Source organism: Panthera onca, chromosome B2 (assembly GCF_046562875.1).
Source record: "Panthera onca isolate mPanOnc1 chromosome B2, mPanOnc1 haplotype 2, whole genome shotgun sequence".
Classification (NCBI taxonomy): Eukaryota; Metazoa; Chordata; class Mammalia; order Carnivora; family Felidae; genus Panthera; species Panthera onca.
In genome coordinates this window covers 83219662-83230445 of record NC_138343.1, presented here as the reverse complement: position 1 = coordinate 83230445, position 10784 = coordinate 83219662, and the positions used below count along the sequence as shown (strand labels likewise).

Here is a 10784-nt window from a genome sequence, read left to right as displayed (position 1 = left end):
GATCCTCTGTCCCCCTCTCTCTCTGCCCCTCCTCTGCTCATGCTCTTTCACTCTCTCTCTCTCAAAAATAAATAAAACTTTAAGAAAAATTATAGATGGGGCTATGAATTAGTCAAGGCAGGGAAGCAAGGGGGCAGCCCAAGGCCTATATGGCTTGTTGTTTGGGGACCTGAATCAGACAAGAGTAAGCATGAAATTCTTTGGTCAAGTGAGGCCAACATTTTACTCTGCAGGCAGAGAAAGCAACCAGCTGTGTTCTCTTTTCAAATGCAGTCATAATCAGGGCTGTTGGAGGGGCTGTGCTGTTTCTCATGTGCTCTGATTAGGTTCCCTGATCAGGCAGGTAGAGGCTGTACTCAGTAATGAGTGGGGGCTATCAATTAGTTCTGTGCCTGAGCACAGTGAGAGATGCAGCTCTAAGGCCAGGAAAGCTCTTTGTTGTCCTAACCCAAGCCTTGCCCCGAGTTCCCTGGCCTAACAGGTTCACTGGCTTTGCTCTGCAAACTATCAGTTCTGCTTACTCTTCTTTTGGCTCAAGTGTCATTGTGTCACACAGCTTCCAGGTGTCCTCACTAATCCTTCTGGTCAGATACCGCTAGGAGCCACAGCAGGTAGGTGGAGCTATGTCTCAGTTCCCTTGCTTGGACAGGAAGGGGAGGGCCTAAGCCAGGCAACTCTCAATTTCCCAAGCAGGCTTTCTGGTTAGAAAGAGCTGGAAACTACCCTTAGCCTTGGCTATGAATTAATCCCCCTGCTTGTGCATAGCATGGGACTTCTCCACCCCTGGTACTGGCTTTGCTCTGGGGGCAACAGCCTAGCCTTGCCACCTTGCCTCTCTGCTCAAGAACCACTGGGCTGCACAGCCTCCTGAGGTTCTCTCCAGCCCCTCTGGTCAGATGTGGTAGGGAGGCACTCTCCACAGCATGTGAGGCCGTGACTCAGCTCCTTGCTTAAGTGTAAGCAAACTAGGCTCTAGGGCTGGCAAACCTCCTTATTTAAGATCAAGCAGATCTGTACCCTGCCAATTTCTCTAATCTGAGTGCAACGCCAACTTGGTTTTGCAGATAAGCAAAACCCCACTGGTTCGGATTACTACTTGGATGCTGCAGGTATGAACTTGGTCTGCCAAGATCCACATACTGGTTGTTGTAAGACTCTCCCCTCTCTGTCATAGTCAGATTCCTGGTGGCTGGGGCACCCTGAAATCCCCGTGGTGCGAGTTCAGACTAGTGGCTCCCATGAAGCGAACCACACCTGCTGGGGGTGGGTCGATAGTTGCCCTCCCTGGGTCCTCCCTGGGTTCCCCTTTCCCAGGGGAGGAGCAGGAGGCTCAATGGTGTCTTGTCCTTGAGAAGTTGCTAGTTGTTTTTGTGAAGGGGAGCAGAGTCAGAAACAACCTATGTTGCCGTTTCGGCAGTGTCGTTACCTAGCAAATATGCTCTTTTCAAGGTTATATGTGAGCATTTTTACATTACTTACCACACTTATTCTTGTAATTTTCCAGGACTCTGTAACTTCCAAGGAGGGTTTTGGTATTAGTTCTGACTTCTAATTTAAAATATTGGATAGCTAATGAGTTCTAATAACAAAACAAATACTGGAGTAAGCTTTAGATAAATGGTTTTCGGAGAAATCAAATACTTATTTGTGCAGAACTCGTATCATATTTACTTTTGATATAAATTTTACCTCAATATTTATTACATTGAAGTTATGCTAATCTTTATTTTGAAAGCCAAAAAATAAAGCAAAAAGAAAAACAGCTGAAAAAAGCTCATTTTCTTTAAAGTGTGGTAGGTAAGAAATTGTTTTGAACATGCTTCGGAAAATGAAAGGCAAAAATACGGTTTTTCATGTATATATTTTATAACACAAATATCATTTGAGACATGCAAATATGACACAAATTTTTATCCAAATACTTGTTATTTATGTACTAAAGTGGCATAGGTATCAAACTTTCTTCTGATTTCTATGAAAAGCATATCATATTTTACCTTTCTCATTTTCTCTTTCTATTTTTTGGTAATCTTGTAAATGGTAGAATTGACTATGGGCAATAGGGAAACCTTGAGTTTACTAGAATGTATCCACCTAGAATAAAAGAAAGATAGGATCAAATTTCTCAGTGATAAAACATAAGAAACTGTGCCATATTGTAACAGAGACTAGCTATAGTCTAGATTCTTTCTAAAGTATATTTCGTGGGTTCTAGTATCTAAAAAAAAGTCAGCTAAAAGAAATAATATGTAAGATCCTTTGAAAGATATATAGTGCATCCATTGTTTTGCACAGTAAGCAATATACTCCTAAATTAAGCCAGGCCATTCCAAAGCGTGTTAGCCCCCTCGTAGGATGGCATTTACTAAATGAGGTCTTCGTAGGAAGCCATGGGATGACAACTATGACAGATAAATCTATGGAGTTCTTAATGTTGCTTACCAAGAGGTAAATGCTACCGAGTATTGTGCAATATTACACTATGTCCTTCTTACAAGTATTCTTTAAAGAAATTTCTTTCTCATTCTACAATCAGAGAGAGATGTCTGTGCCTCCCTCAGTGTTTGGTTTCACACTTTCTTAAAAACATTGAGAATCTGATCATGCAACCAATCAAACTCTTCCCGTCCAGCTTAAATTCTGTTCATAGCCAACTTTTGGAAAGTGTACAGGATAATGGCATACATTTTTTTGAGATCTTCATGTCTAGCTCTTGTTCTTTTCCTTGGCCTAATCTTGTTATGTACATGGAATTTATTTTATTTGTCCTTATTTTGTATACGTTTTAAGTTTCTTTGAATCTATTTTGGATCAAGTTCCAGATGTATACTTAATTTTTTTTTTTAACGTTTATTTATTTTTGAGACAGAGAGAGACAGATCATGAATGGGGGAGGGTCAGAGAGAGAGAGGGAGACACAGAATCTGAAACACGCTCCAGGCTCTGAGCAGTCAGCACAGAGCCCGACGCGGGGCTCGAACCCACAAGCTGTGAGATCATGACCTGAGCCGAAGTCGGACGCTCAACCGACTGAGCCACCCAGGCGCCCCTCCAGATGTATACTTTAAAGAAAGAGAAGGGGAGACTGAGAAAATGTTGCTTTGTACTCTTCCTAGTATGGCACATAGCATCTTGAAACAGCGTCTAGTTGAAAAAGAATCGGTACTTTCCCCTCCACTTTATAATAAGCACATTTTTTTCCTGTAGAAACTGGAAGAATTTGTCGATTTGTTAAATAATACTCAGATTAACTTCCAAGAAAGCTATGGAATTAGATCAAAATAGTTTGAGTTTCAGATCAAAACAAAAATTGGAAGGTTTAGCAGTCGATAAATAGGTTTTATTAACTATGAGTCTGGACAGACTAATTTTAGGAATTAAAATAGGGTGTTATTTATACATTTATACACTTAAGCGATATCTGGATTATTTTCAGGTACAGATTCTACCCTCTCTTCTGGTCCATGATTTTGGGTTTTTCATTGAAACCCATTACCATACTGAAAAAGATTCCTTTAAGAAATTGTTAAATCATATCACCTCCTAACAAGATACCAAAACAGCAACTCTATTAGGTAATTGTTAGCATGAACTTTACTGATAACTAAGTTTTGAAAAAAGACAAATGATTTTTGTTTGGGTGGGATCAAATGCATTTCATGCAGTTTATATTATTTTTCCCCCAAGATTGGAAAAACCTCGGCCTGATTCCAGAGCTATGAAAAAGAATCAACTTGAACGTTAAATGCTAAAGCATTCATTGAAAGATGCAGTCATTTGAGAAAGTTGAGTTCAAAACAGGAGAAAATGAAAAACACAGCCTCTCAGACCACTCCCTTCTTCCACCTTCTCATATTGCAAATACAATATTTCCATTATCAGAAGATCCATTTTCAAGTAAGAGCTGCTGCTAAAACAGCCTAACTGGAAAAAAAAAATGGCAAAACGGTAAAAGAAATGCTTTGTAAATCATCCTTCAAAAGCTGTCCTGGGAGGAATATGATATACCTCAGCATCTTAAGTGTTTAGCAAATAATTTCAGCTGTGCATTCTAAATGTAGCTTTCCCTCCTTTACCTAATTACCGAAATATGTGCTGCAGTTTGCAGAACTTTGCCACTGTCGTAACTTTTCTTGAAGTTCAGCCAACCAATGATAATAAAGCTGTCACGAGATTAAAGGGGGCTGCAAGTCATTGCCTCTGACATTTATATGGAACATGGGAAATGCAAACAAGTATGTGGAGTTATTAGTAATATTATGGGCTTTGAATCCTTAAAATAGAGTGCTTAAGACATCTGCCTCGGCAAGGAGGGTGAGAATGAGGTAAATCCAAATTGCGTCCTCCTTTTGTTTAGACCAGGCAACAGCCTGAAAAAGCACAGGGAGCAAGCAGCTCATTTCATTTTCTTTGGATAGCATCAGTATGAAGCCTGTGCCTCAGATGCCCGCCCTCAGAAGGGTTAAGCTTGACTGTGGAGGGAAGAAAATTGTCAAACTTTACAGATGACCCTGGGGCCCCTTCCTGGTCTGACCTGTTTCAGTGCCAGCTCTGGGCAGGGAGCAGCTCAACGCGGTGTGGGGGAAGTGGGAAAAGTCTCCTTGGAGGGCGTACCTCTACGCCCAAATTTCTTCTGTTTGTTTTTGTTTAGTGAAGGATACCAAATAACAAAAGAGGGTTGAGAGAAAAAAAAAATATTGTGTTGTTTTAAAATCTGTTGGGGAAAAAAAAAACAAAAACAAAAAAAAAATAAAATCTGTTGGGGAATCACCCATTTCATCCTTGAATTTACCCCCTTTTTTTTTTCTTACTCATGTCTCTCAATGGGTTGGGGGTGTATCAAGAAGGGAATCGTTGAAGGTCTGGACCATGTTTGTCCTTTACTCCAATACGTAGAAAAGACAATGCATTTTGTTGTCTTTGATGATGATGATGATAGACGGCCCACATCTACCTGATTAGACTGATTTGGAGCTTTGCTTCATCAAACACTAGAAAACTTTCGCTTTTTAAATTGTTATGTTGATGCCAATATTCAGGTACAATTAGACCTCTGGCAGGAAGTCCATGAAAGAAGAAAAATAATGGTTATTTGTGGTTGGTACTCTAAATAATTTGAAACAAGGGCCTTTTCAGGAAGGTCTCTGATAATACTGCACACAAGCCTTCCTGATTTGTTCATCCCTTTCCTGCTCTTGGAAACAGCAGTTTGAGTGTGATTAGTGCAAGAGTGATCAATTGCCTCGGACAAGGTGCTGCAGGTTTATAAGGGGAAATAGGATATGGGGAATGGGACTGAGAGCCCTGGAACATTTGGTCTAGTTCCAACTCTGCTAATAACTATAATTATCACCAAATGAGCACCTACTATATTCAAGGCAGTCCCGTTAGGTGTTTCTACAAATGGAATTGCATTTAATTAAGACTTAATTTTTATCTGCCATGATCTTATTTAAGAAAGCAGTGATTTTTTTTCTTCAAATGATTAAACATTGCCAAGAGTAAGTTTTGCTTTAAATCTAAGTTCAGGACTAACTATCTCCATTTAGGGGATGAAAACAAATCTGACTAATGGTTCCTGTTTGTTTTATAATTACCTATTGTGAAGATGAATGAACGAAAATGGACTTGAATCTACCAGTGATCAAGGAGAAAACTGCTTATTTATGAAAGTCTGCGAATGATTCTCTTCATCAGTACCTTATTTTAGTCAGCTAAACATTGTATTGTGTTGTCAATATAAATTAGCACGTGTCTGTCTAGAAGAAATCACTGGGCTTAAAATAGACCAGACTAACAGAAATGTCATCGTTTTCCTAATACATTGAACGTACCACTTAGGATGGTTAAGTTATTATCAATGGTCTAGTAAATAATATTAAAATTGGCCTCCGGTCCAAAAATATTTGGGAGGTGAGATATAGACAGTGAGTATTGGGAAGGTTTCATTAGTGATGGGCTTGTTAAAGAGCCTCCTGTAAGCACACCCCTCCCCCACCATACATTTTTCTCTCTCGCTCTCTTTGTATGAAATGATTACCTGCCCACAGTGGACCCTATATGCATTTTAAATTATTTTACACAGTTTTTTAAAAGTGATATTGGACTTGCAGGAGTGTTACTATATGAAGAAACTACTGTCAATTGCAAAATTTCAGAGAAATTGAATTGTAACTTTGAATTCAAATTCTGTCTTAAGGAGGAATAAGTTCAATGAGGTGTACAAAATGACTCACAACTAGCAAATACAAATTATTAAAAAAGAAGTGATAGCTATGTTATTATTATTATTATTATTATTAATTTAAGTGAATTACTGGGGCTCTAAGGAACATTGACATGTAAGATTTCAAACTTCTAGAGCAAAAGCCTTCTAAGCATTCACTCTAGCAAGCCCTGACTTTCTCTGACATGCTTGATGTGCATTTTCACATGACCTTTTCAGGGATAGAACTAAGACTAAGAAGTTTTACCAATAAGGGAGAAGAAAAGAGTCAGGCAGAGGAGCAAAGCAGAAGTGTAAATAGTGAATACGGTTTGGAATGAAGATATTTGAATCTGAATAGTGAGTTAATGATTCAATTAGTTTTTCACTTTGTTAAACTACATTAATCCTTCTTTACCAGGTCCCCATATTGAAGCTCTTTGAAAAGAAAAATGCAAAGGATCTTAAGAAAAATTCTTAGAGCCAGAGCCTTTTAAAATCATTAATGCTTCCCAAATACATGCTGCCTAGAGCAAAGGATGTAGATTCAGGAAAGAAATTGTTTTAGAGATCCCAAGACTTGAATAGGGATAGTTCAGTGGCCATACAGTAGTGGAGAAGTGGTTCCTATCAGAAGGAGACTTAGAAAATATGCGCTCCATGGAAAGAGACAACTATTTTAAGGGAAAAAAAAAACTGAGGAAAAGGGGATTTGAAAAGAGAGGATAACATCCATCATCAGAGTACTTAAAAAATAATTACTAAATGGGAAAGGCAAAGGTGACAGTGTTGAAAATGTTTGTTGTGTTGTTTTACATTTCATTTTGCATTAAAATCTCGAATAGCCGCCTTAAGTTATAAAATAAATCCAGAGATTTAAAGCTTCAAACTTAGATTATCACTGTCATTTTTGTCATCCATCTAATCATCACATCAAGCTTTTTATTAAACATTCAGGCATACCTGATGCTAGTCTCACAAGTGGAAAGGAAGACCCTATCTTGAATATTTGCAGTTTAACAGATGTTAAGTTGATTTGCTAAATATGCTAAGGGTATGAACAGCAATGGAAAATTACTAAAAATTAACCCACAGGATGTGAAACACGACCACGACAGTCTAATCATATGGGGTCAAATTGCCAATTAGAATTAACTAAGATTTCGAATTTTTAACAGAAACAGGTTTTATTTCAAATTCACACAAAGCTAAAACTCCAACTCTGTTAACAAAGATATGGCCATGGTCTGTTGGAATTCACTTACAATTATGCTATAATTGCCTCTATGTTTATATGTAGATATATACATTAGACAAACATTTGTTTTCTTTTAGCATGCTAAGCATTTTTCAGGGATATACTGTTAATATCATTTACTTCCTAAGTTATTATTTTAGTTCACTGGCCTATAGGTCAGACTAGTCCACTTTTAAATGATCATAAAAGTTGGACAATGGCTGTTTTTGATAATATGGAGCTGGCAAATGAATGTAGTGAATAGAGGTAAGGAAGAAAGAAAGAAAAAAGAAAACCATGAAAGTGACATGTTTTGAATAATAAGAAAAGTAGATCTTTTCTTATAGGAGTTTTTTTTTTCTCTTTCTTCTTTTTAAAAATTCCATTATTTGGAATACCGGAGGCTCTTTTTATTAGAGTCATTTTTATAGTGCTTTTCAATATAATTTTCACACACACTGATTTGAGCAAGAAGGTATTTTGTTTTCCATGTTAAATGATGCTTCACAGGTGTGAAGGTAGAGTCAGGGAGGAAGATCAGACATGCAAATGAAGAAAATGAAAGAAATAATGTAGGTGAAGTTAGATCTACAGGTGATTCACAACTGTCACACACACAAAAGAAATTGTGCCTCTGATTTTACAAACCTGGGGATTACCATCAAAAACATGGCCTCTGAGGTCTGCCATCTTGGTGAATATTGAGCAAGTCATTTACACAGTCTGTGACTCAGTTTCTTCATCTGTAATGTGAGGATAATTATAATTCTACTTCTTAGACCTGCTCTGAGTATAGAGGGAGAATAAGGACACAAAATTCTTAAGTCAGTGTCAACAACTTACCAACTACTGGATAAATATCAGCTATTATTATCGAGATTTTCTTGGACAAAACTTGCCATGTACATTTCTCACTTTAGGGTTGAAAATTATGACTCCAATAGGATAGGCATTGGAGGAGTGGGAGGGAGTTATCTGAGAGAATTTAGTGGAAAGTTTTCAGAATCTCTTTCAAATATATAAAGACAGTGGGTACAAGCTTTCAAGTTAGATATTAAAAAATTCTGTTACTTCATTTGTTAAGTTTTAAGAAATAAATTATTCCACTTTTCTCAATATCTTAAGAACTGTTTTCACATTGTGTTTTTCATCAGGTGTTTTTTAAACTTTTTTCAAATTTCATTCTTTATATATGGTAGATGAGTGATTTCGTTTTAGTATTTTTTTTAAGTTTATTTTTGAGAGAGAGACAGAGAGCGTGAGCAAGGGAGGGGTAGAGAGAGAGAGAGACACAGAATCTGAAGCAGGTTCCAGGCTCTGAGCTGTCAGCACAGAGCCCAACAAGAGACTCAGACTCATGAGCTATGGGATCATGTCCTGAGCCGAAGTTGGACGCGTAACCAACCAAGCCACTCAGGCACCCCTAGATGAGTGATTTTAGAAGTCCAGATCTGAACTAATTCAAATAAAGGCCTTTTGTCTTTAATGATTAACTTTGGGCAAAGAAAGTTAATCTAAAACTCCGCTAATACGTGTGATTTTTAAAATACTTAAAAAAACTACTTTTCAGCCTGCCTTTATACACCCACTGTTTGTAATCGCCAAGTTAACTGTGAGTTACGATCATTTTTTTTCCTCTACTGATCATATATCTCCTATATCACCCTTTTATAAATCTGTCTAGGAATCTACGCTCCCCCTTTTTCCTGGCTCCAATATGGATTATTGCACTCCATTTTGCCTCATAACAGCTTTTTCTGGGGATCAAACTACTTTTCTTTCTGATCCCAAAACCTAGCGTAAGATGAGTAAGCAACATGTCTTTGATCCCTACAGAGCAATTAGGCTGAAAACATTGGATCCTGTTAGTCTATCAATGCAGGGTGTAGAGCATAGTTTATAACACATGGTTCCAACAAATCTTACTGAAGTATTCCCCAGAAACTCCAGTGCCAAACATTTACAACTTTCACCAAATTAATAATCCTGAGCTTCTTTGAGAAAACAATTAGAAATGTGGAACTGATTAACTTGCAATAGGTTTTTATCAAAGTGACTTTAACAAAGGCTGAATACTTTCTCTTGTATGGAAAAATTAAAAAAAAAATGACACTGGAAACAAAACAAAGGACACAGAAATCTATAATTGTGAGTGTTCTTTGAAACACTGTAATACTTCATCAAAAGTTAACTTTTGTTAGGACTGCCATTTGCTAAACATTAAATCATTGCTGAAGAGTTTTACAAACAATGTAAATGTTGAATATTTGGGTTTTTTGCCCAAGGCAAGCACTTTATATCCCAGGCTAACCTATCCCAGATTAAAACAGTTAAAAAAGAAAACACAGGCCCATCCCTCTTTCTCAAAAAGGAGAACCACATTCTTTTATTACTGCTAAGCGTTCCTCTCAGAATTAAGGGAAGAGGGCCAAGAAAATGCAAAAACTGGATAACTGCAGATGGGACCTCAGAAATTTTCCTTTCTCCAGGCCTTCACCATCATGGCTCTGGTTGCCAATATTATCGGAGCACCAGTCACACCTGTAAATAGCAGAACCCCTCCAGTCTAACTCTGGAGTCATCATTTATGCGAAAACACTCCCCATGCAAGAACTCCGCCATTCCTTTCTCATTGTCCTCTCAATTGTCCCTGGAAGAAGGCTTCAGTTTGCGACCAGGTTATCATCCCTCCTTTACTGCTTAACAGATGAAAATCTGTAATTGTGACTTTTTATAACAGAAACAAAAACTGCTTGGATTTCAGGAATGCCAGTTCAGCATTTCTTTATAGCCACGGCTGTTTTCCACTTCTTCCTGTTCCGCTAGTTATTTGATTAGAGTATATATGTTCGAGGCTGATCTTTCCTGGGTGGCCACTGGTAATTGGCTCTCCCTTATGTGTAAGCCTTTAGAGGAAGACGCTGATGAAGAACAACAGGCTGTGCTTCTACAGATTGAGTTTATGCCTTCTTTCTTTTAAACGCGTTGTCTTCACAAATAATGTTTCTGGTATTAATCTATTCTACTCCCTGTTGACTATTTGGTCAAATTCTTTTATTTCTAGTCTTAAAGACTTATATGGGCTTTTCAATGCTCTCCTGGCACCGAAATGTTTGGGCCCAGGCATAGCGACTCACTTATCTTGCAGTACAACCCCAAGTATTCAAGCAGTGTGAGCATGTTTGCATTACTTTAAAGACTTGAAGGGGGGGCGGTGGATGGAGAGGTGAGTAAAGCAAGATGTGTTTCAAAGGAGTTCTTGAATTCCACTTGGAATGCATTTTATTTCTTATTAATTTTGAACCTCAAGGCACATGTGCTTCCTTACCTCCAGATAAGACT

General features: G+C 38.0%; 1 long non-coding RNA gene across 2 annotated transcripts in view; it reads left to right on the top strand.

The window, feature by feature from the left end:
* The first annotated feature begins 740 nt into the window (after positions 1-740).
* The window catches only part of LOC132667388 (uncharacterized), a 131096-nt gene continuing 121052 nt past the window's right edge, over positions 741-10784 (top strand). For both annotated transcript variants that reach the window (XR_009605119.3, XR_013555411.2), the window contains exon 1: positions 741-1109. This is a non-coding gene — a long non-coding RNA (uncharacterized LOC132667388). The remainder of the gene's footprint in view (positions 1110-10784) is intronic.